We start from the raw sequence: 27500 nt of genomic DNA, 5'->3' as shown, positions 1-27500 counted from the left end.
GATTGCTTTTATAAGGAAAAATTCGGTAGTCGTAGTAGTAGTAGTACTGGTGGTTGTGGCGGTGGTGGTGGTGGTAGAAATGGTATTAGTAGTACAGTAGTAGCATTAGTAGTAGTAGTAGTAATAGTAGTAGTAGCATTAGTAGTACAGTAGTAGTAGTAGTAGTAGTAGTAGTAGTAGCAGTAGTAGTAGTAGTAGTAGTAGTAGTAGTAGTAGTAGTAGTAGTAGTAGTAGCATTAGTAGTACAGTAGTAGTAGTAGTAGTAGTAGTAGTAGTAGTAGTAGTAGTAGTAGTAGTAGTAGTAGTAGAAGTAGTAGTAGTAGTAGTAGTTGTTGTTGTTGTTTTTGTTGTTGTTGTAGTTGTTGTTGTTGTTGTTGTTGTTGTAATATGTATAACAGGAATAAACAATAACATGTCGTCCTGCTGTACAACGCCATATGTCGCAAGTCGTAAGTTATTCTAAAACGCATGAACATTGTAATATTAAAAAAAAGAAAAGAGTAATAAAAAAATAAAAAAACACGACCTTACAACGCACGTGCTACATATGACACACTATTATTGAATTACACGCTTCATAAACCACAGTAATTGATATTGACCCCAACTATATCACGGCTTCATTGTTGTTGTTGTTGTTGTTGTTGTTGTTGTTGTTGTTGTTGTTATCATGATTACTACTTCTGCTACTACTACTACTACTACTACTACTACTTTATTTACCTATTATTGGTCTTTTTATCATTCTTCTTTTTCTTCTTCTTCTTTTTCTTCTTCTTCTTCTTCTTCTTCTTCTTCTTCTTCTTCTTCTTCTTCTTCTTCTTCGTCTTGTTGTTGTTGTTGTTGTTGTTGTTGTTGTTGTTGCTGTTGTTGTTTTCTTTTTCTTACTATTATTATTATCATCACCATCATTGTCATCGCGAAAGCTTCTCCTAACAAACACTCCTCGACGTCTTCATTATAGTTAATATTTCAGAAACACACTGAAAAGATTCTCGCGTCACCTCCCCCTCTGAAGCGCCATCGATCGACCCACCATTCATAACCATTTGTTGCTTAGAATGAGGACAATATACCCGTGACCCGCCGCTCTGTCATATTACTGCATCTTCGTAATCTTATGAAACTCGTACCTTCCTTCATACATTGTCGAACATACGTGTACCCCCTTTATATTATTATTGTATTCTTCTTAATTAAGTAAACTAATATCCGTCTGTTATTCTATTTGATTTATTTTCTTATTGTAAAGCTTAATACATGCGTATCTTCCTTCATACTTTGTCGAAAATACGTGTATCTCCTTCATATTATTATTGTACGGTTGTTAAGTAAGTTGATATCCATCAGTTATTCTATTTATTTATTTATTTATTTATTTATATTTTACTAGGAAGCTTATTAATTTACCTTCCCTCATGCATTGTCGAATGTACGCACATACCTCCTTCATATCGTTATTGTACTGCTGTTAAGTATGCTAATGTCTGTCTGTCATTCTGTTTTATTTATCTATTTTATTTATTTTCTTAATGGGAAGCTAATGCAATTTTTATATTCTTTCATATACTATTTGTGCAGGATTAAAGTAATTTTCGTCAGTCATTCTTCTTCTTTGTGTATCTTGTTTTAAGTTTTCATTTTGATTGTTAGGCTGATGAATTTGATTATGCACATTACCCTCCTCCAGTCGTTTCTGCAATAAATATAATTTCTGCTATGCTTTTCCCTCTCTCTCATATTTTGTCTACATACAGTCAGTCTACCTCTATTGAGCCTGTTCAGTTATCTTCCTCATTTCCTGCGTTCTTGTTGTTTATTCCCTCAAAATCGTGTTTTCTCTTTCTTTTTATTCACGCTAATTCATTTAATATTAATGTACTACTCCAGCTTTTTCTTGCCTTGTACCTTCACCCTTTGTGCATCCGTATTTATAATTCAAGATGTTATCGACGTTATTCCTTCAAATTGGTGTTTTATTTTTATTCACACCGTCATCTTATTTATAAATCTTTGTAAAACTTCTGTCCTGCCTCCACCCTTTTTTTTTTTCTTGTACCTTCTTTTGTCGTGCCTCTAATTTTCTCATTCTAAATTTTATCCAACGTAGATACTCCACAGTAAGCATCACTGTTATTTAGCTAAATCTTCCTTTCTCCTAACATTCCCGTAAATCGGTTAAGTTATAACCTAATTCTCTCATTCCTGATTTTGCCCGAACTGGCTACTCTCGTTATCTTAATCCGATCATCGTTCTTCCTTATAACATGCCAGTAAGCAAAGACCCATAAAGCTGATCAAGGTGTAGCCTAGCCAGCCTCTCCGTGATCCTCTCTACTATTTTCATCAGTACCAGCGTTTCCATTATTCTTTCTTGGTCAGTTTTTGTGCGTCTGTCTCGTGGCAATATATCTTGTGGGGACAAAAAAACGCTACATTGTTTTGTGTCGTCAGTAGCAGGAGGGAGTGGAATAGCTGGTTATTTGAGAGTATTTTCTCTTTCTTGGACTTATTTAATTAGTATAAGCTTTCCTAGATATTTATTGCTTATTTAATAACTACACGGCCTTGACATTATCATATGTCCCTTTCATCTTGAGGGAATTTAATCATCTAATCTTCTTATCTTGACTTATTTTTTTTATTTATATAATTCCGGTTGTTTTCCTGAAATATGGTTATGTTGTATATTTAAACATTTATATTTAATATCATGCAGTGTTTGAAAGACCTGTGGTAATATAAACTGACACTACTAGTGCTACATTACTGCCACTACTACTGATGTTCAAGTATTATTTTAGTCGTGTGTGTGTTCCTTCAGAGAGAGAGAGAGAGAGAGAGAGAGAGAGAGAGAGAGAGAGAGAGAGAGAGAGAGAGAGAGAGAGAGAGAGAGTTCTTCGTCTCTTGATTTTCTTTCTGTGAAACATGTAGTTGAATTCCTGTTACTGTAATTTGACACGGACAAGACATAAGTTTGTCTCAGTCTCCCCGACAATAACAATAAAGATAGTGATGATAAAGATAAACCACCATGAAGCTTAGTATTATAGGAAGATTTACACTAACGCAAAGCTACATTCAGAAGTACGAGACAAAAAAAAAAAAAATCTTTCCAACCATTAATTTCGCTCCACTGGACTTTTTTTTTATACATTATTATTGATCCCTTTGTTATAAAATACTCCCAGAGAACATTTACTCACACTACTAAACTGCTGGCACCTCAGTGGGTCTTTTTTTTTTTTGTATAATTTTTCATTGCCCTTGGCCAGTGACCCTTTTGCATAAAAGAAAAAAAGAGGTAGGTCGCATGAAAAGTTCCAACAATTATTTTCATCCCATTAGACTCTTTAATTCATTTTATCGACGTAAAAACCTCTGCCGGAACATTACAGAACACAAAATCTTTCCGGCATTTCGTTGCATTTTTTCTTGAATTTTTTTTTCTCGCATTCGGTTCCCAGGAATCTGAAATAACACACCTGTACCGTAAAACAAACCTTGTCATCTGTTAATCTCACAGAATTATAGTTTCTTTATTAATTATTCTCACTGCAAAAGTACCCCATGAACAATACCGTATATGAAACGATACACAAGAGAAAACATATAAAAGCCAATCCTTCCTGCTATTAATTCTACTGCATTATATGAACACCAATACTTTTAATTAATTTTCTAGTATTATTCTTACTACTCAGAATGGCCAAAGAACTTTATGTAAAACGAAGATCACGAAGAAAGAAAAAAAAAAGAAAGGAAAGAAGGAAAAGAAAGAAAGAAGGAAAAAGAAAAAAACGTCACTCATTAATTTTAGTGCGTCAATCTTACTAATTGTACTGATTTCATTCATCTCACTAAAGTTCACAATGCGCAGGTGGAGTGGGAGCAGTTGGCAAGCCTAAGAGCTCGGGTGAGTCACCAACCACTTCAAACTAGCGACTGAGTTTGCATAATATTATGTAAGTATATGTTTCTTTGTGTTACGCGTTATTTCTACCATTAGAATACCCTTGCAACAGGAGGAGGAGGAGGAGGAGGAGGAGGAGGAGGAGGAGGACAACAACAACAACAACAACAACAACAACAACAACAGCAACAACAACAACAACAGCAACAGCAACAACAACAACATCTACTTATTATTTCTACAGAATCACGTTTATCAATTAACTTCATCCACCTTCCCGTCATTTAAGTCTTTCGTGTGGTGAGCAGGTGGACTGTGAGTGCTGTTGGCAAGCCTGGGAGCTGGAGGGAGCGAGAGGGAGTGAGTGACCAACCCAGTTCCAATTGCTGGCTGAATCTTTGCGTTTTTCCGCGTTTAGTGTTAGAATTTTCCGCTTGGGAGCTGTCAACACCACGCCTGATGACGTCTACGCACGCCCACGAGTAGATAAGGTAATGTGTGATGCTGCTAATGTGTAAAACCATTGATTTATTGTTTTATATGTGGAGAAATTGTATGTCGTTTCAGTTACCACCACCACCTCGTACCGCCATTCTCTCTCTCTCTCTCTCTCTCTCTCTCTCTCTCTCTCTCTCTCTCCACTTGCTGTTCAGGTCAGTGAAGAAGGAAAAAAAAAAAAGAAAACAGGGAAACAGAGGGAGGGACAGAAGATTACAGAAAAGTAGGGAAGGTTGGGAGAGGAGAGGGAGGGGCAACGGGATGGGGGAGTGATGTAGAGTGGGAGAAGGAGAGGGGGTAGTAGTTAACTGGTAGTGATAAAGGAGGGATGGTGGCAGAAGGATATTGTGGGAAGGGAGAGGGAGAGAGCTATTCTATTTAAAAGAGAAGGGAAAAGCAGAAGAGAATTGAGTGTGAAGAAAAAAAAATAAAAGTAGATCCAGATGGACTCGTTTATCAGTGTTGTTTTTCTCATGAGTGAAGTGTAGCATAGCTTCCAGTGCTACGTATTGTAAGGAAGTGAATTTCTCTCTCTCTCTCTCTCTCTCTCTCTCTCTCTCTCTCTCTCTCTCTCTCTCTCTCTCTCTCTCTCTCTCTCTCTCTCTCTCTCTCTCTCTGTTAATTCTTAGTTTGAAGTTGAACTAATAAGAAATAATGAACAATGTCCATGCCTGCTAATAGACACAATGTGCATTAGTGATGCATGGCAGTTTTTTAAGTTAATTAATTAATTAATTATTATCATTATTATTATTATTATTATTATTATTATTATTATTATTATTATTAATATTATTATTATTATTTATTTATTTATTTATTTATTTTATTTTATTTTTTTTATATTTACGTCGGAATTACCTCGAGGAATCAGATTCGTAACGGAGGACTTTGGTTTTGGCAATTAGTAATCCCGCGTGGATGCTTTTCCTAACCTGGGACCACTGCAATTCAATAACAACATAACAATATGTACAAATAATTTAATAACTAGATAAATCATTATAGTATATATATGTACGCACATTAACAAAAATACACCAAAGAATAGCCTTTAAACAAAGACAACTAAGAACTAACACTGCTGTAAATAAATGGTCAGATCTCAAGTCTCTTTCGAGGCAGAGTCTCCCCACTACCCCATTGTAATCCCTCGCAGCCTGGAGTGTTTCATGTTTGTAGTTATTCACATTTGTACAAGGTCATCAAGGGTGCTGAGCTGAGCACTTCAAACCAATAGGAGATAGTGGCTGAATACTCATGAACACAGCAAGTTCTTCAGTTTCTCAAGATAGAACAGAGTATTCACTTCTTGGGATTCTTCTGGACTTGGCAAGGGGCTTGAATGATTCAGTAATTAATTTTATGATTAGCAGGAAAGAACTCAGCATTCCGGAAAATCCTGCAGTTCTGGATGGTCCATCAATGAGTACTGACGGGTACATGGTTGATATTCTCATCAATCCCTCCGGCATTTGGCATTGCTTTACTCAATCCAACGGTGAAGCTCGGTTTCTGATACCAAGAACCTGCAATCAATCCTCAGCCTTTTAAATCTTAATAAATGAGGCAGTAGGGGTTCCTCGAAGACGCTTAAGATGTTCCAGAAGCCTCTCTGGTAGGGCGAAGTGATTTTCCTTTTTTTTTTTTTTTTTTTTTATTTTGGTGTTCTAATAGAAACAGAAAGTGGTACATACATGAGGAAATAGCTTCTGCAAAATCTTAGGCCCATAGATATATATCTTCTGCCCCCGGGAGAGCAATGAAAATCGCAATTTTAAAGCCAAAATTGTAAACTTTGCGTTTTTGGGAAAATATTTCCACATGTATAACACTGTTTCTAATGGCGATAAAGCTGATGATAGGGCCTCCATATAGTTGTATTTAAGTGTGTTGCCCTATATTAATATTTTCTGTTCACGGGAACATCACAAAGTCTTGATAAATAAAGAGATTTCTTGCACATATTCAGATGTGCCGTACGTGTAAAATAATAGATATCTAACATTTATTTGGTCATTTATACTTGAAATTAGATATAATCCTCTTTTTCAAGATCTAGAACCGTAGCCTATTAGTTTTTCCCCGAAAACTATTAGTTTTTCTCCAGAAAAGGTGTAAAGCCTATTATTTTTCTTTTTAATTTTATAAGTACATTAAATACAGCTCTGTACTTGTTAATTATTTAAAATAAAAAATCCAGAACTCATCACGAAGAGGTTCCACTCAAACCAGTCCCAGCCACCCTTCCTTTGGCGTAGAGTATGTTTATCTACACAAGGAAGTCTTTCTTAGTTTCAAACTTAGGAATTTTCGCTTGAAAGTGGAGACGGGAGCGGATGAATCCATCTCTCCTTTCTCTTCTACTAACATTGGTGGAGTTATCTGTCACTAATTTAATTAACGTCTCGACCTCTTGTGTGTGGCAAGGAAAGAGTGGGATCAGTCCCTCAGGCGTGTCTCCCGTCTTGATGAACTTGTGTATTTTAGTATCAGGTATTGTTTTAGTCACGGGGAGTTCGGTGACTAGTTTTTAGCCAGTTGATCATTCTGTAATAATTCTGACTGTCGTAAATCAGTTCCGGCACAGCAAAGGATTGAACTTCCCCCTCTGGTGAATGTTTTGATCTTGCTTTAATGCTTCTTCTCCATCCGAGTTCTCTTACATGTTGTTCTTTGTCAAAGATCATAGAAATGAGTATATTTTCAGGGTGGACAAAGAATGCATTTCCGTCCAGGGCTTTGCTTATAATTTTCTTAGATCTCTTTGGCAGTGTCTGGGAGAGACGCATAATTAAAAGAGAAATGCTTTGCACCTTCAGTAAAAGATGAGCTTTTCTTTATCTTGAACCAGATCGGTCATGATATATCGCACAGTCTCCATCAAAGAACTCGAGGGATTAAGAGTGGAAACGTAGAGACTCAGAATTCTATTTGCTGTTGTCAGCCACCTAGAATGTGCCATCTTTCCTGGATTCCGAGCTGCTAGGGCTTTAGAGCAGTTACTCCCTGACACTGCTAAGTAGATCTCTAGTAAATACTTTTGATCAGTGCATCAACTCTGCATCATCAATGTCAGTATTTGGAGATGGAACAGCATTATACTCTGCTACTGGCATTTTTTCGCACTCATTCAGTTGCTTCCCATTGGGTCCAGCAAAGCCCACTGGCCTAGTTGTTTTGCCATCCAAACTTTGAATAATGTGTCATAGTGGTAATTCATTTCCGTGCAATAGATATATGATCCACTGAACTGGCTATTGTAGCATCTTCTCAAGCATATGAATGGTTCCACCCTTCTGACCAGTGTTGACTACAGTACCATCACATCTAATAACTATAATGTCCATGGCAATGTTGGTCTCAAAATATTGTATGATACCTGATGCTAATGCAATGGTACAACCAGATTTAGGAGTGAAAATGTCCAATGTACTAGGATTTTGGCTCTTGAACTAACACTGTATACTCTTCTGTTACAGTCCTTTTATGATCAACATTGTCTACTTCCATGTGTGTGTCATTGTTTTGTCCTTACGTCCATCAAAGAAAATTCCTTGTAATGGTGAACTGATCTTATCATTTTTCTGGTGCTCTGAACGAACTCTTTTCTTGCTCTTCTTATCTTACTTCTACCAGTTACTACAGATACATTCTTGCCTTGTATCCTGTAATGTTGAAAAAGAAATAAACGCTGCAATCCTGTCTGAGATGCCTGTTCGATCACATGCTTCAACAACTGTATACAGCCTCATTGGAGTTACTTTCTTCATGCAGACTTTCTCTTACAGTGTTGGTTGATATGGTGATGATGATGATCCCGTAAATGATGTATCCTCTGTATCACTAGATGCTGACGATGAAAGTTGTTCCTGAGATGTTTCTTCTTGTTTACTTGTTGACGACGACTCTTGTTCTACATACCCTTCTTATTTCATTCTTGCCAATCTTCTTGCAAAAGTAATTTTGTTCTCCTGTGTTGTTGCAATATCCAAAGTTCCTATTGCCATCTTGAATTCATGTGTTTGGTCATGTAGAAGCTTCTGCTCTTTTAGTGTTTTTTTTTCTTTTAGGAAAGCAGTTACATTTAATAAAATCAGGGCATTTGCTAGCTGAGATGTCAAATAATGTGATTTTAGCCAACTTCTGAAACTGTTTTTTTTTTTTTTTTTTTTTTCTGGAACTGGTTCTCACATTTTTTACTTGATTGCATTGATTTCATTAGACTTGCCATCTTTTCAAAATGTGATGGATCCGAGCATTTGAAGCTGTTGGAATGGATGCTAAGATCCACAAGTATCCCAACTTCTGTGTTACTAAAACAACAATGTCTTTGAAAGTGGGTTCCTTATTTGATGTTTTTAACTCACTTCTCAGTTTGTGGTAGTATTTCATAACGCCTTCTTAAGTAGGTAAACATCTTAAAGTGAGATCTTTCCCTGCACCAGATATTGGGCAGGTAAATGAGGTTCTAGTTGTAGCATTCTGCAAAGAATTGTGTAACCTGTAAAATATGATACATTGTACAATATATTATAACAAATTTACAATTCACCCATATGAGGCACGATCTCTACCTCTCAGGGGCGAGCGTGTTCCCTCTGCCACTGACCAACACAGAATGCTGGCTAGTGTGAGGACACGTACTCTCATAGGAAGACGTGAACGTATCCATGTACGACCGACATACAGCTACCTCTTCGTGGTGAGTTCTGGGTTGTTGATTTTAAATAATTAGCAAGAGAGCTGTATTTAGTTTACCTACTTATAATAATAATAAAAAAAAAATAATAAGCTTTCCTGGGGAAAAAAAGAATAGGCTACCTTTCTAGATCTTAAAAAAAAGAGGTTTGTAGCAAATTTCAAGTATAAGTTAGATATCTATTATTTTACACGTACTGCACATCTGAATATGTGCAAGAAATCCATGTATTTATCAAGACTGTGGTGTTCCCGGGGCAGAAAATATTAGTATGGGACAACACTTGGAAATACAACTTTATTGAGTCCCTATCATCAACTTTATTGCTATTAGAAATAGTGTTATGCATGTGGAAATATTTTTCCCAAAAATGCAAAATTTCCAATTTTGGATTAAAAATTGCGATTTTCATTACTCTCCTGGGGGCAGAGGATATAAGTCTGTGGGCCTAAGATTTTTCAGAGGCAATTTTCCCATGTATGCACCACTTTCTGTCTCTGTTAGAACACCAGAATCGAAAAAAAAAAAGGGAAAATCACTCCGCCCTACTCTCAGGGTTTATCCTTGGAACTGTGCGACGGGCAGACGCCACCTCTGCACTTGTCAGAGAAGTAGACTTTCTTGCATATCAGGTCGATAATTTCGTTAACGTGTAATTTACACTGAAGAACAGCGATTTTACATCCATAAAGGCGATGATGCCAGCTGGGGGTGATGCCTTGATGATCTCGTTCCCGGCGCTCAGTAATGCAGTTGTCGTGTGTATATATATATATATATATATATATATATATATATATATATATATATATATATATATATATATATATATATATATATATATATATATATATATATATATATATATATATATATATATATATATATATATATATATATATATATATATATATATATATATATATACACACACACACACACACACACACACACACACACACACACACACACACACACACACACACACACACACACACACACACACACAGGAGGTGCGTTAAAAAATATTCGACTTTTTTTTTATTTTCCGCAAAAACTAATGGAGCGTGGGTGAAATCCTCTGGGTAGGAGGTGCCACCACCTCTCATGTGCATGGAAAGTTTCACATCAGTAGGCTGTGTCAGTTTCGAGCTGGTAAGATCAGAGTGAAGGAGTGTTGTGCGCGCTTGTCGGATTTTCACTCCCCTGCACTATGACTGAAGGCATCGAGCAGAGATATTACATCAAGTTTTGCCAGACGCTTGGTGATTCACAAGCTAAAACCGTTCAGAAAATTCAACAGGCCTTTAGTGATGACGCTATGGGGCGAACACAAATCAAGGAGTGGTACAGTCGGTTCATAGATGGCTGCACCTCAGTGGAGAGCGAGGCACGGTCAGGCAGGCCATCCACAAGCCAGACCGAGTAGCTGGTTGAGAAGGTTCGGGGAGAAGGTTGCTGACCGAGCAACAGAAGCAGCTCTGCATGGAAATCTCAGGATATGCTGGACAGTGCTAACCACGACTCAATCTTCATGAAGACCATCATCACTGGTGATGAGACATGGGTTTATGGTAACGACCCTGAAACCAAATTCCTGCCCTCCCAATGGAAGCACGCAACATCACCAAGACCCAAATAGCACGGCAGGTTCGCAGTAATGTTAAGATATTGTTGATTTGTTTCTTTGACTCCCGTGATATTGTACATCATAAATACGCACCACTAGGCCAAACAATAAATAAAGAGTACTATCTGGAGGTTTTACGTCGCCTATGGAATGTTGTGCGTCGGAAGCGGCCAGACATGTGGGCAACGAGGAACTGGCAACTTCACCACGACAATGCGGCTACTCATTCTGTTTCCTGGCCAAGAACAACACACCACTTGTCCGACATGTTCCCTACTCTCTAGACTTGGCACCGTGTGACTTCTGGCTCTTCCCCAAACTGAAAATCACAATGAAAAGGACTCGGTTTGATTTACGAGAAGAAATTATGTAAAAAACGACGACACAGCTTCACAGCATTCCATAAAATTCATTCTACAGATGCTACCAGCAGTGGCAGAAACGCTTGGAGAAGTGTGTGCAATACCAAGGAGAGTATTTTGAAGGTGACTAAATAAAATTTGTGAAATGCAAGTGTATGTTGTTTTTATGTCCAGCGGTCGGATACTTTTTGAAAGCACCTCGTATAAATATATGTAGTTATATAGATAAGTAGATAAAGATATGTAAACGGATGGAATAATAAATAGTTAAGTAGACTCGCTTAAGGACTCGGTTTGATCCATGAGAAGAAATTATGATAAAAAACGACGACACAGCTTCACAGCATTCCATAAAATTCATTCCACAGATGGAGGAGGCAGTAGACACCTGCCAAAACGATAATTACTCCCAGTGAGGTCTAAAGCACTGTTCAGGGGGTGCTGTGAACTTATCATTAAACCCAGTTGTGACCTCACTGAACGTTTCCCTTCATGTCTCACAACACAAGGGAGCAGTCACAGCCTGCCCTCTAAAGACAACTCTCTTCCTCCACACAAAACTACAAGCACCTAATAACACACACACCCTTCACTCAAAAATTTCAAAATCATCATGGCGACTCCTACACCAGCCTCGGAGTCCCCATCTAGGGAAGGGACCATAAACATTCCCAGGTCGGACTGCCTTTCTGTCGACGACCCTAAGTGTCTTGACACCCCCCTCAACTTTTTCTTCACTAACTTCTGTAACATTCGCGGTCTAAGATCTTAACTTTCAATCTGTACAACACCATCTCTCCTCTTCTAAACCTCATCTTCTTTTCCTCATTGAAACTCAGGTGTCTGAGGCAACTGACAGTAGCCTACTTTCTCTATCCTCATTTTCGATCCAAAGCTGGATGTTGCGTTTATGTGCGCAATGACTTAACCTGCTCTTGTGCCCACGCTCTTGAATCTTCCGAGTTTTCTTCCATCTGGCTACGACTACAGAGTCACTCTCAAACTAAATTTATCTGTGCTGTATCTGACTATAAGAAATTCTTTGATTACTAAACTTCCAAAGTGGAGCACATTCTGACCCTCTTCCCTTTTGCAGAGATCTCCATTCTTGGAGACTTCAGTGTTCACCACCAGCTTTGGCTTTCCTCCTCCCTTCACTGACCATCCTGGTGAACTAGCCTTCAACTTTGCTATCCTCCACGACCTAGAGCAATTGATGCAACACATTACTCGTATTCCTGATCGTCTTGGAGATACGCCCAACATTCTTGACCTTTTCCTAACCTCTAATCCTTCTGCTTATGCTGTCACCCTTTCTTCTCCATTGGGCTCTTCCGATCACAATCTCATATCTGTATCTTGTCCTATCGCTCCAATCCCTCCTCAGGATCCCCCCTAAGCGAAGGTGCCTCTGGCGTTTTGCCTCTGCTAGTTGGGGGGACCTGAGGAGGTATTTTGCTGATTTTCCTTGGAATGACTACTGCTTCCGTGTCAGAGACCCGTCTTGGTGTGCTGAGCGCATAACAGAGGTGATAGTGTCTGGCATGGAGGCGTACATTCCTCACTCTTTTTCTCGCCCTAAACCTTCTAAACCTTGGTTTAACACAGCTTGTTCTCGTGCTATACATGATAGAGAGGTGGCCCACAAAAGGTACTTAAGCCTTCCATCACCAGAATCTCATGCACTTTATATTTCTGCCCTGAACCATGCCAAGTCTGTTCTCCAACTAGCCAAAAACTCCTTCATTAATAGAAAGTGTCAAAACCTTTCAAGATCTAACTCCCCTCGTGATTTTTGGCATCTAGCCAAAAATATCTCCAATAACTTTGCTTCTTCTTCTTTCCCTCCTTTATTTCAACCAGATGGCACCACTGCTATCACATCTATTTCTAAAGCTGAACTCTTCGCTCAAACCTTTGCTAAAAACTCTACCTAGGACGATTCTGGGCTTGTTCCTCCCTCTCCTCCACCCTCTGACTACTTCATGCCACGTATTAAAATTCTTCGCAATGATGTTTTCCATGCCCTCGCTGGCCTAAACCCTCGGAAGGCTTATGGACCTGATGGGGTTCCTCCTCAATAGTTCTCCGAAACTGTGCCTCCGTGCTTGCACCTTGCCTAGTCAAACTCTTTCAGCTCTGTCTGTCAACATCTACCTTTCCTTCTTGCTGGAAGTTTGCCTACATTCAACCTGTTACTAGAAAGGGTGACCGTTCTAATCCCTCAAACTACCGTCCTATTGCTTTAATTTCCTACCTATCTAAAGTTTTTGAATCTATCCTCAACAAGAAGATTCTTAAACATCTATCACTTCACAACCTTCTATCTGATCGCCAGTATGGGTTCCGTCAAGGCCGCTCTACTGGTGATCTTCTGGCTCTCCTTACTGAGTCTTGGTCATCCTCTTTTCGAGATTTTGGTGAAACTTTTGCTTTTGATAGAGTCTGGCACAAAGCTTTGATTTCCAAACTATCCCCCTACGGTTTCTATCCTTCTCTCTATAACTTCATCTCAAGTTTCCTTTCTGACCGATCTATTGCTGCTGTGGTAGACGGTCACTGTTCTTCTCCTAAATCTATTAACAGTGGTGTTCCTCAGGGTTCTGTCCTGTCACCCACTCTCTTCTTATTATTCATGAATCATCTTCTAAACTAAACTTCTTGTCCTATCCACTCCTACGCTGATGATACCACCCTGCACTTTTCCACGTCTTTTCATAGACGTGCAACCCTTCAGGAGGTAAACATTTCACGTAGGGAAGCCACAGAACGCTTGACTTCTGATCTTTCTAAAATTTCTGATTGGGGCAGAGCAAACTTGGTATTGTTCATTGCCTCAAAAACTCAATTTTTCCATCTATCAACTCGACACAACCTTCCAGACAACTATCCCCTCTTCTTCATTGACACTCAACTGTCCCCCTCTCCTACACTGAACATCCTCGGTCTGTCCTTTACTTATGTTCTGAACTGGAAACTTCACATCTCATCTCTAGCTAAAACAGCTTCTATGAAGTTAGGTGTTCTGAGACGTCTCCGCCAGTTTTTCTCACTCCCCCCCAGCTGCTAACTCTGTACAAGGGCCTTATCCGTCCATGTATGGAGTATGCTCCACATGTCCTGGGGGGGTTCCACTCATACTGCTCTTCTAGAAAGGGTGGAATCAAAAGCTTTTCGTCTCATCAACTCCTCTCCTCTGACTGACTGTCTTCAGCCTCTTTCTCATCTCCGCAATGTTGCATCTCTAGCTGTCTTCTACCGCTATTTTCATGCTAGCTACTCTTCTGATCTTGCTAACTGCATGCCTCCCCTCTTCCCGCGGCCTCGCTGCACAAGACTTTCTTCTTTCTCTCACCCCTTTTCTGTCCACCTCTCTAACGCAAGAATTAACCAGTATTCTCAATCATTCCTCTATTCTGTCCACCTCTCTAACGAAAGAGTTAACCAGTATTCTCAATCATTCCTCTATTCTGTCCACCTCTCTAACGAAAGAGTTAACCAGTATTCTCTATCATTCATCCCTTTCTCTGGTAAACTCTGGAACTGTATTTCCACCTTCCTATGACTTGAATCCCTTTAAGAGGGAGGTTTCAAGACACTTATTCATCAGTTATTGATTACTGCTTTGACCCTTTTATGGGACTGGCATTTCAGTGGGTATTTTTGTTTATTGGATTTTTGTTGCCCTTGGCCAGTGTCCCTCCTACATAAAAAAAAAAAAAAAAAAGATAAAAGGGTTCGCTGTGATGTTTGATGGTTAAATGGAATTTTCTGAAAGTTCAATAAGTAAAAAAAAAAAAAAAGCATCACGGTTTGCTTAGTTTATATTTTGTAATTTATAAATGAAAGAAAAGATTATATTGTACACAAAATACCGAATTTAAGGATGAAATCTCCCAGGAAGGCGTACTCTTAAAAATAATTAACAAGAAATGAAAAATGGCCCCAAACGTATTAGGAATTAATAGGGAAAGAAAAACGACCCTGTACTATGCACTTTGAAGTCAATTACTGAACCTTCATGGTGGGGTATTAAAGTGCTCCCAATCTTCCACAAACACCCTTCCCCAGAATTATAATGATGTGGGTGAATAGAATATAGAAATTACGTGGAAAAGACGGAGTGGGCAAGGGAAGGGAATACATTAGCGGAAGGGGATGGCGTAGAAAGCCTTGGTCCTTAGCTACACCTGGTTGCATGTATTTTTCTCTCGATGCAAAAACTACGTAAAATATTTCTTAGTATAATTCTTTCCTTGTCACAGTTCTTTTCCTCACATTTACTCATTCCTTTTAGTTCCTGAGCTTGCGCTAATTCTTTCTCACTACACAAGAATGACATGAAATATTTCTTGGTATAATTCTTTCCTGTGCCAATTATTTTCCATATATTTACTCATTACTCTGTGTTCGTGTGAATTATTACTAAGTGTGTTTTAAGTATCCTGTTAGCTTAACTTTCTGCAGTGGGTTATAATTATGTACTGATAATTTTCCTGTTTTTATTTTATTTTATGTTTAAAATTTCCGTAGTCCCCGTTACTTTCATCATGTTAGTCAACCTGGTTTTGTATAGTATTGTGAGGTTATTTCAGGTATTGAATGTCAACTCTAGACACTGATTTAAACAATACATGGGTGCAGTATTTTCCCTAGGATCTTTCTTTCACTGTTCCTGGTCTTTTTCTTACGACTATTCCTACTTTATATCACGTCTGTTTTACTTACTTATTTATCATTATTATTATTATTATTATTATTATTATTATTATTATTATTATTGTATTATTATTATTATTATTATTATTATTATTATTATTATTATTATTATTATTATTATTATTATTATTATTATTGATGTTTTACACCTCCCTCTGTTCATTGTCCCGGTTAGTGTACATATCACCGAGTGTTTCAGGAAGTCGTGCACGTACAGACGGTTGTACTAAATGTTATCACGTTGCCCGTCGAGTTTCGTTCAGCGTCCTTCATTATGACAGCACACATCACCATCCTAATTGATTTGTTACTAAAACGGGACTGTTGCTGTGTTTCTCGATACAGATATACGTTATTCGATTTGTGAGAAATTTGTCACTAGTCCGTATCACTTAACGTTTTAATAAGAGCGAAACTTTTAACGTAGAATTTTTCGTCTCTCTCTCTCTCTCTCTCTCTCTCTCTCTCTCTCTCTCTCTCTCTCTCTCTCTCTCTCTCTCTCTCTCTCTCTCTCTCTCTCTCTCTCTCTCTCTCTCTCTCTCTCTCTCTCTCTCTCTCTCTCTCTCTCTCTCTCTCTCTCTCTCTCTGTGTGTGTGTGTGTGTGTGTGTGTGTGTGTGTGTGTGTGTGTGTGTCAAGAACAATGCTAAGTTCATAGCAGTACTCGTATTAAGCATCAGAGAATAAACTGCCTTCATTCGAGGAAACTCCACAGTAAGGGAAATGAAAGTAAATATTTTATGAAATGCATGAGTCCTTTGTTTATTATTGGCATCAAGTCTCCAAGTGCTTGGTGACGCTCACTCTGCGACGGTCAGTCATTGACAATCGCACTTCTGAAATGACACTTCAAGTATAACATATTGTAATAGTATCGGAATAGAATAGTTTAGAGAACACATACGCACACACTGCACACACTGAAATACATCACCGCAACCACCAGAGATTGCCTGTGTATGTGTAGCGTAAATTTGCCCTGGGCTGCCATTTGGGGAAACCTTTTGATAATTAGTATATTTCATGTACTCTGAGGTGTAGGTCACTTTAAAATGCGGCCTAGCATCTTCATAGTGGCGATAACCATGAATGATTGATGATTGAAATAATAAACAATATGTATTTCTTAGCGTCATTAATTTCTACTATGTATATATATTTTTTTTATTATATTCACTGATTCTTCCTGGTTCATGTGATGTTCTATATCTTCCACTTTATGTAGGCTTCTATTTTATGGTATAAAACCGAGTATTTCAAGGAGGTATATACGAATACAGTACATTTACCCAGCTGTCACTAACACTGCTGGGATCATCGATAGTTCGGAACAACACTGGGTGAACCTTAGCGGAAAATTGCTTTTCCAAATCACATACATAGATAACCCACCACAATATATATATATTTAAGTTGTTGTACATTTTATTTAAAGGCGATAACTCCCGAATGGAATAAACAGTATTGGAAAACGTATAGAAAAGCAAAAAAAAAAAAAAAGATAAAATAAAATAAATAAAATAAAATAAATAAAAAAAAAATAATAATTAGATTAATTAATAGATAGAAATGAGTAAATAATAACTAAACAACAAAAAAATAAGATAAGCAGAACCATACCTTAATATAAAAAAAAAAGAAAAAAATCGTCATCTCTAAAAAATGAAATGGGAAATGAAAATGTCATACTAACATAAATCACGTCTTCCCTTCAGCCTCCCCCTCCTAGCCTCACTTCGGCCTAGGTTGGCTTCTTAGTACGTAATGATGACGAAGCTTTGTTGCACACCGTCGTCTTCTTATGAACTCTTTTGTATGGCTTCTTGAAAAGTCTTTGTTGTAATTTCTTCTTCTTCTTTTTCTTCTTCTTCTTCTTCTTCTTCTTCTTCTTCTTCTTCTTCTTCTTCTTCTTCTTCTAAGTTCTCATTTTACTCTAGCTCATTTCCGTTTTTGTCTTCCTTCATTTTATTACACGTTGTTTGGTCTTCGTAGGTTCACTTCACTTGTATGTACTTTAATACTTCCTTCTATTATATTTTGCTAACTTTTTTTATTTTATCTTATCTCTTTATCTACTTTTATCATCTCTCCTCTCTTTACCTTCCCTTGTCTGGTTTGTCCCCCTTATAATTTGTGTCATCTATTTATTCTAATTAATATCGTTCAGGAAGAGGGTGTTTAGGGAGAGAGTAAAAGCTTTCTCATTTAACCTCTCATCACGCTAATTAAGTTACTGATTGCAAAGTACGTTAGTATGTTAGAGCTCAGGGCAGTTTTTCTTCCCTTATTAATGATTTAAATGATAGCCTTCTCCTGGGTGGTTTTAGTTTGGCCTCGAGAATTGTCGTGGCCGAGGTGCTGCATAATTTTATAGGTGTTTGGTGTTAGACTATTGGTTTAAGGATATATGATAAATTTTTACGCTTGTATCATTCTCCCACAATAAAGTTTAATATCAGTTTCAATCGTTCGCTTCGGTATTAGTACTACTGATCCTTCTTTCCTCCTTGGTTCCTATGGTAACCTTAGTTCATATGGTTATCTTTTTTAGAAAAATAATTTTCTTCAAAGAATACAATTTTCTTATTTTGTTTCATCTTCATTTAATGTAGGATTACCACAAATAGTTTTCTATATTAAGAAGTAGAAGGGAAGAAAGTGGCAAAAAAATCTATTTCGAAATTGATAAGTACAAAAAAATATTACCAGGGCAAGACAAAATGGACAGGGGAAGGTAAGAGGTGGGAGAAGGTTGCGCAGCAAAGCCTACAATAGTCACCATCAGGTACTCACCAGCTTAAGAAAATAATGAAAAGGAGACAAGTTATGGAGAACGACACGGTACGAGAGGTGACGCAATAAAACCTTAGCAGCTTTATGTACTATATACTATAGGACTTAAAAATAACAATTAGGAGACAAATCCGTACATGTATGCTTCACAGGTCTGGGAGAGCGGGGTTTCTCTCACACTGCTCTTTTAGACAAGATGGAATCAAAAGCTTTTCGTTTCATTAACTCCTCCTCTCTAACCGACTGTCTTCAGCCTCTTTCTCATCGCCGCCATGTAGCATCTAGCTATCTTCTACCGCAATTTTCATGCTAACTGCTCTTCTGATCTTGCTACTCGTAACTGCATGCCTCCCCTCCTCCCGCGGTCTCGCTGCACAAGACTTTCTTCTTTTCTCATCCCTATTCTGTCCACCCCTCTAATGCAAAAGTTAACCAGTATTCTCAATTATTCATCCCTTTCTCTGGTAAACTCCGGAATTCCCTGTCTGCTTCTGTATTTTCATCTTCCTATGACTTGAATTCCTTCAAGAGGAAGGTTTCAAGACACTTGTTCTTCAGTTTTTGACTATCGCTTCGGACCCTATTCGGGGACCGGCATCCTTGTGGACCTTTTTTTTTTTTTATTGGATTTTTTGTTGCCCTTGACCGGTGTCCCTCCTACATAAAGAGAAAAAAAAAAAATAATACGAGAAAGTAAGGATATGCAAAGGAAAGCCTTGGTACATCACGCAGTAGCCTAGGAAAGAAAAGCTGCTTAGGAGAGAGGACGCAGTGTAGCTCCGCGAAACACCCTTGGTGGTATTAGAGCGAACAAAGGTGGATCAGTGAAACAGTGGAAAAGAACACGAACGAGGAAAAAAGAAAGAAAATATGCGAGGAACTGGTGAATGAGGTTTTAGCGAACGAGGACTAGGTAGTGGGCGCTTCCCAGATATTCCAACACATCTGTCGCCTCCTGCTCTTTCTTCTTTCCATTCATCATTTAAAATTTGCTTGGGTGCGTAGATGTCTGTTCCATCCACAACACTTCATCGTCTGCCTTTTTTTTTTTTTTATGTGTCACTGTATGATGATTTTTACGTCGCTGAAATTACATATGATAATCTGCCTCTTTCTTGTGTCCTATACGATATTACCTTTCCAGTGTGACTTGTCTTCCCATCAACTAGCACTTCATTATAATTAGTACTGGTTTGGAGAGACCATTATACTTAGTACTGGTTTGGAGAGAGAGAGAGAGAGAGAGAGAGAGAGAGAGAGAGAGAGAGAGAGAGAGAGAGAGAGAGAGAGAGAGAGAGAATCTACATAACATTTGTTGGTCTTTATAGAGAACGTGGCACGTATTCAAGGAAAGTTCTTACGTCCGGCAGCTGCGCGCACACACACACACACACACACACACACACACACACACACACACACACACACACACACACACACACACTCAGTTATTAAGTAGATAATTATCTCACTCTTTGGTTTCATGAATATTTACCCTCTTATCTTCCCTCTTCCATCTTTACCATCTCCCATCACGTATCATTCCTTCTCGCTGGCATCTCTTCTCAAAATCCATAACTTCCTCTTCGTTTCTTATTCTTCCCTCTATTGACATATCAGTTAATCATTTATTTTTACAGCCTCGCTTTGTACTCTGCGGCATTCATCTCTCGTCCCTCTCCCTCCCCTGTCTTCATGCGTGAAATAGCCAGTCAGTCAATCAATCAGTCAATCTGTCATTTCTTCCCCAAACTCTCTATATAGCTGGGTAAAAGTACCCTGGTGTCTCTCTCTCTCTCTCTCTCTCTCTCTCTCTCTCTCTCTCTCTCTCTCTCTCTCTCTCTCTCTCTCTCTCTCTCTCTCTCTCTCTCGAATTCATCTCTTCTTTAGCGATCATCACATCTATACCCTAAAGAAGGTAGCTAGCTCTTATCTTCCTTCTCCAGACCTCAATTGTTCCTTAAATCGTCCACAGCCTCTCGCCGATGTTTGGTTAGCGTGTGGTTGCTCTGTCTGTCCAGCTGAGGCGGCAGGGAAGCGTCTTAGCGAGATGGATGGAGAGAATTCCTGAGTGTCTTGTCTGCGCCGTAAATTCACACGTCTTTCCTTGATTGTGGTTAGGTGTGCGTACTATTCGTGACGCGGTGTTTAATCGAGGTTTTGGCGTCTCTCTCTCTCTCTCTCTCTCTCTCTCTCTCTCTCTCTCTCTCTCTCTCTCTCTCTCTCTCTCTCTCTCTCTCTCTCTCTCTCTGGAACTTTTCGTATTCAGCTACCTCCTCCTCCTCCTCCTCCTCCTCCTCCTCCTCCTCCTCCTCCTGTTTTTCCTTGTTGTTGTTGTTGTTGTTGTTGTTGTTGTTGTTGTTGTTGTTGTTGTTGTTGTTGTCCTCCTCTTCCTCCTCCTCCTCCTCCTCCTCCTCCTCCTCCTCCTCCTCCTCCTCCTCCTCCTCCTCCTCCTCCTCCTCCTCCTCCTCCTCCTCCGGACTTCACCATCACAGAAAGTGAAATCCCCTCAGTCACGAAGAGCATGAACGTAAACAAAACACCCAGGACAGACAAGATATCACCCAGGCTTTTTAAAGAAGCAAGAAATGAGCTCGTGAAACCGCTTACGATTTTATTCAATAAAACTTTACTAGCGGGTAAAGTTCCCCACGAATGGAAACTAGCAAATGTCACGCCAATCTTTAGAAAAGGAAATAAATCTCTCCCAGCCAATTACAGACCGATCAGTCTCACTTCAGTAGTGTGCAAACTGACGGAGACAATAATCAGAGATAAAATTGTTAAATATTTAGAAGAAAATAAAATCATAAAGGATTCGCAACACGGTTTCAGAACCAAGCGTTCCTGCTTAACGAACTTACTAGACTTCTTTTATGAAGTATTTAACTCGTATGACGAGACAAAAGCTGTTGATATTATCTACCTTGATTTCCAGAAAGCTTTCGACACTGTTCCCCATAAGAGACTCATCAGTAAAGTAAAAGCTCACGGCATTGCCGGAAACACCCTGAAATGGCTGAGAGACTGGCTCTCTGACAGCGTGTTGTGATAAATAGAAGAGAGTCAGAGTAGCAAAAGGTAAATAGCGGCGTTCCTCAAGGCTCTGTATTGGGACCAGTACTTTTTATAATGTACATTAATGATATTGATGAAGGGATAAATTGCAAAATAAGTAAATTTGCAAACGACACCAAAATAACAAGTAGAGTAACGTCTGTGTCACAATGGCAGGAACTGCAGTGTGACCTCAATAAACTAACAAGCTGGGCAGAAAAAATGCAGATGAGATTCAATATAGAAAAGTGTAAAATTCTACATATCGGAAGCAACAATGTTCAGGTGAGATATGTAATGAATAATATGCCAATGTCAAGCGCCGATAAACAAAAGATCTTAGTGTCGTTGTGTCAAACGATCTAAAGCCGAGTCAACACTGCACAGAAACAGTAAAGATGGCGAATAAATTAGTAGGGTTCATTGGAAGAACCTTTGAATTTAAATCAGAAAAGGTTATACTTGCCTTATATAACTCACTGGTGCGCCCTCATCTAGAATACTGTGTACAGTTCTGGTCACCATATTAAAAAAAGACATTGAAAAACTAGAAAAGATACAGCGCAGAGTCACAAAGATGATTCCAAGATTGCGCAGTAAGCCGTTTAAGGAACGACTGGAAGAACTAAACCTATTTAATTTAACAAAGCGCAGGATAAGAGATCTAATTGAAGTGTTCCAAATTTTCAAAGGATATAGTAACATTGATGTATATAAATATTTTAGCATTGATCATTCTAACAAAACAAGAAATAATGGATTCAAGATTATACCCAAACGTTTTAAATCCCACGAGGCCAAACATTTTTTCTTTAATCGTATAGTAAATATATGGAATAAACTTCCTGAAGAAATTGTGAACAGCAATACTATTGAATCATTAAAAAATAAAATAGACAAATATTTAAAAGCAAATCCCCAACAACCTCTTGTCCGAATAATTACTAAATTCACTAATAAACTCTTATTTTACAGACACCAGTTTTATTATAAATTGTAGTAACTTTCAGATAGGCGTATAGTGTTCACCGGAGGGTGAATAGTAGAACTTTCTTTCATCCTTTCCTATGAAAATTCCATGTCAGTTTTTCCATACTGCATGGTACTTTTCCTAACTATTTCCATGCCAGTGCAAGCTGGAGGGAGTGGTGGGTGGGGAGGAGCCTTCTGCTATGCTGTCCTGTCTCTCATCCCTGTAGCTAGTTAGAAGTAGTTACCAAACAGCCTTGCAAGGACCAAAAGGTCTGTTGCTGTTTGGCCTGTTGCTGTTGCTGTTTGGTCTGTTGTTGTTGGCTATTTGGTATTCCTTTGTATTCCTTCTCCTCCTCCTCCAGTGCATTCAGAACCCACCAGTGTCTCTGACCGACCATTCATTGACTCTGGTGATGAGGTGGCGGTCCGGTCTGTTTGTGCACGTGGCCGCCTTGTCTTGCCTCCACTCCCTCCCTGGCTGCGTGACTCGCTCGAGGCGGGAAGGCATGTAACCTTCCCTTGATAGTATTGTTGGGGAGGAAGAGAGACTAAGATACTGAGGCTTTGGTGTATTCGTGTGTGTGTGTGTGTGTGTGTGTGTGTCCTTAACGTCTATGTAACTTAAGTGTTCTTGAAGGTTTTTTACGTGGATATTTTTGGTATTATTTAAAGCGACGACAGCCTACTTGTTTTATCCTAACTGTCTTCTTTATATTCACCTACTATTTGTTAATCGTTTTTGTCAAAGCACTTAATAATTACTTAAAGTATAACACTTCTCTCATGTTTCCGTCTTTCTTGGTTATTCTTGAAGGACAATATCGAAGCAGTAAAAAAAAAAGTTTCGTTGCTTCGTGTGATTGCATAAAAAAAGTTTGAAGTGACGAACGAAGCTTTTTATAGTTAATTTGTTTTCTAGCCACCTTCCTTGGTTACTCTGTCTGCAAGCACTTATTACTTTTCTCCTTGCTAATCTCGCTTTTCTGGTTTTTCTGTGATGATCGAACCATCTTATACACTGTATACACTGGTATTATTTATACTGTGCACATCACATTATTATCGTCAGAGGATTTTTATCGAGAATATTGTTTTTATTAGTCAACCTCTCTAGTACTCATCCAGTACATCATCTTCATGGAATATGCTAATTAATCAGGTGGTTCGTGCCGATTCACTAGGAACCTTTAACAGAAGATTATAGCCTCTCATGTTTTCTTATATTATGTTCTTATTTATTACATTCTGACTAAAAACAGGTAAATCAGTAAAGTCTGGTGAGTGAGAAATGGACGGAGCGGCTGACAACACTGGCAGTACGTGGTGAGACGGTGACGTGACGGTGCAGTGTGAATACATGGCACGGTTGACGGAACGGTGACGTGACAGGGCGTGGTGAGACGGTGAGGTGATGGTGTAGTGTGAATGGTCCCTTATTCTGTGTATATTCAGTATAAACATTACGGTGTTCTGAATAGTAACAAAGGGCAGTCGTAGCAGTAAAAGGGTTAGAAATTCTGAGGTGAACCGAATTCTGTGGCCAGTGAACCCAAACTTGCTTCCATTCTTCTTCTCGTCCCCGCGCACTCAGTCTACGCCCTTATCGCTACTCTCCTTCCCGCTCTGCTCGGTCCTTTGTATTCTCCCATTCGCCCCTGCTCGTCCTCGCCCTATTGTGCCGCCCCACTTTCCGTGTCAGCCTCGCCTCCTTTCTTTGGCTCTTTTATTCGCTGCATTTTTTTCACTTTACATAAGAGAGAGAGAGAGAGAGAGAGAGAGAGAGAGAGAGAGAGAGAGAGAGAGAGAGAGAGAGAGAGAGAGAGAGAGAGAGAGAGAGAGAGAGAGAGAGAGAGAGAGAGAGAGTATATAAGACAACCGAAAGATAAAGATAACATAGGAAATAAAGCAGACAAATACAGACCATCAAGCTAATCAGAAAAAAAAAATTAGAAAGCAACAACAACAACAACAACAACAACAACAACAAAATTATGAAAATGACAATGAGGACAATAACGATGAAGATGAGGCCGAGGATGGTCTGGACATGGTAGGATAGTTTAAGGATGGTACGTATGTGGAATGGATGTGGCTGGAGGAGGGAGGGGGAGGGAGTGGAAGAAGAGGAAGTGTGAGAGTTGCACGATTCAGGGAAGTAGAGTAAATGGAAGCAAGACATTAACCTCAATCTTTGGCCATTCGTTGCCTTTCTTCACCGCGGTTAAAATAATTCAGGTGTGTGTGTGTGTGTGTGTGTGTGTGTGTGTGTGTGTGTGTGTGTGTGTGTGTGTGTGTGTGTGTGTGTGTCCCTTTATTTTTTTGTGTGTGATTTTAATTTTCATTCTTTGTTCCTATCTATCTCTTTCTTTTTTTCTTCGTTCCTTCTAAATTTACTTAGTTTTGTTGTTGTTGTTGTTGTTGTTGTTGTTGTGTTTCTTCCTCTTCTTCTTCTTCTTCTTCTTCTTCTTCTTCTTCTTCTTCTTCTTCTTCTTCTTCTTTTTCTTTATCTTTTTATTATTATTATTATTATTATTATTATTATTATTATTATTATTATTATTATCATTATTATTATTATTATTATTATTATTCCTCCATCCTCCTCCTCCTCCTCCTCCTCAAGCAAGTAAGCGTACAAGGGACCCAACGTGTAAGCAGGCAGATAAAAAAAGGCGACTTGCTTCCCCACGCCGTGCAAAGGAGGGGCAATAAAACGCTTACATAAAGGGCCATAAAAACTGAAAATATGCAACTTGCGACCAATGCATTTATCTATTTATTTATTTATTTTTTTCGTGTCTTTTTTTTTTTTTTTTTTACAGATTCCAGGCAAATTCTAGCCGCTATCAAGTGTTTTCGAAATTGTTTGTTATGTATTTTTTTTTCGTACACTTTTTCCCGCTCCGTCTCTTCTTCCCTCTGTTTGTTTGCTAGATTTTGTCTCTGTCTGTCTGTCTGTGTCTGTCTGTCTGTCTCTGTCTGTCTGTCTGTCTGTCTGTCTGTCTATCTATCTATCTATCTATCTATCTATCTATCTATCTATCTATCTACCTATTTATCTATGTTTATTTATCTGCTTATCTTTCATTCTTTATCCATTTATCTGTCTGTCTGTCTATCTGTCTATCTATCTATCTATCTATCTATCTATCTATCTATCTATCTATCTATCTATCTATCTGTCTGTCTGTCTGTCTGTCTGTCTGTCTGTCTGTCTGTGTCTGTCTGTCTCTGCCCCACCCTCTCTCTCTCTCTCTCTCTCTCTCTCTCTCTCTCTCTCTCTCTCTCTCTCTCTCTCTCTCTCTCTCTCTCTCTCTCTCTCTCTCTCTCTCTCTCTCTCTCTCTCTCAATATCAAGCAAACTCGACAGTGCAACAAATTCCACCATTAGCCCTAAACATTGTATTTTAGAATTCTTTGCTGCTCATTTCATATTATTCTCCCTCACCCTCTTTTTCTCTCTCTTCCTCCTCCTCCTCCTCCTCCTCCTCCTCCTCCTCCTCCTCCTCCTCCTCCTCCTCCTCCTCCTCCTCCTCCTCCTCCTCCTCCTCCTCCTCCTCCTCCTCCTCCTCCTTCTTATCAGGACACTACGTAAGAGCGCGGTGCATGGCTCAGGGCATTAGGGCATTACTGGGTTATATCACAGAGTATGCCAAAATATAACGCTGTCGTAAACTGCTTTTGGCGAAGGTGGAGGGGGAGGTGATATTTGCCTCTGTCTTTCTTTTTTTTACTTTTTTTTTTTTTTTTTTTTTTAGTCACGGCAAGTGGTGGTAATGGAGTTTTATGGCTTGTGGAGAATAGCAGCAGCAAACCTTTATACATGCAGCAATCTTATTTTATTTTTTGTATTTTTTAGTCTTTTCTCTTAGATTTTCTGTATCTAATTAATTTATGTATTTATTTCATGTATGTACGCATTTATTTATTCTTTTTTTATCGTATTTTATCTTATTCATTTATTCATCTACTTATGTGCATATTTATTTATTTATTTTTTTTTGCAAGGTCTGTCAGATTTACGAGTTACGACAAGGTAGCGTGAGGAGTTACCATGCCATTGAGCTTGAGTGGTATTTCGCATAAAGGATTGAGTGGGGAAGGTAGAGGGAGGGGAGGAGGGACTGGTGGAGGAGAATTATTGGTTCAAATGGAGTGAATGAGCAGCGGATTGAAGCGCGTGATTGGCCAGGGATTGTGTCTTTTGGCCTGGAGTGTATCGTTCTTCTTTCGCATACGTTCTTGTTTCCTCCTCCTCCTCCTCCTCCTCCTCCTCCTCCTCCTCCTCCTCCTCCTCCTCCTCCTCCTCCATTCGACAACCACACTGCCTCCACGTAAACTATGCACACGCCACATTGCACACTTAATATGCATTTACATCCTCCTCCACGCACAAAAGTAGACCCAGAGCACGACTCGTTTTCGATCCTCTCAAAATTCCGTGTGATTTTTCTGTACCACATCGTATCAATTCCTTCTTTCCTGCCAGATTTGGTTGGAGGGTTGGGTGGGTGGGGAGATTTCTCTTGCACTATTCTGCCTCTCCCACCAGTAGTTAGAATAGTTACCCAGGCAGCCTTGTAATGAGCCTCAAGGTCTGTTGCTGTGTCGACTTCCTTTTTATATTCCTTCTCCTCCTCCTCCTCCTCCTCCTCCTCCTCCTCCTCCTCCTCCTCCTCCTCCTCCTCCTCCTCCTCGGAGTTGATATTATCTACTTTGATTTCCAGAAAGCTTTCGACACTGTTCCCCATAAGAGACTCATCAATAAAGTAAAAGCTCACGGCACTGCTGGAAACTCCCTGAAATGGCTGAGAGACTGGCTCTCTGACAGAAAACACCGTTTTGTGATAAATGGAA

At 39.0% G+C, this 27500-nt stretch overlaps 1 protein-coding gene across 1 annotated transcript in view; it reads left to right on the top strand.

The window, feature by feature from the left end:
• The first annotated feature begins 4242 nt into the window (after nt 1-4242).
• The window catches only part of LOC135093268 (uncharacterized), a 39159-nt gene continuing 15901 nt past the window's right edge, over nt 4243-27500 (top strand). Inside the window, exon 1 of the mRNA XM_063992754.1 lies at nt 4243-4404. The gene's annotated coding sequence lies outside the window, so the exon portion shown is untranslated. The remainder of the gene's footprint in view (nt 4405-27500) is intronic.

Source organism: Scylla paramamosain, chromosome 1 (genome assembly GCF_035594125.1).
Source record: "Scylla paramamosain isolate STU-SP2022 chromosome 1, ASM3559412v1, whole genome shotgun sequence".
In the NCBI taxonomy this organism is placed as follows: Eukaryota; Metazoa; Arthropoda; class Malacostraca; order Decapoda; family Portunidae; genus Scylla; species Scylla paramamosain.
Note: the sequence above shows the minus strand (reverse complement) of the source record. Positions and strands in the feature narration are given on the sequence as shown.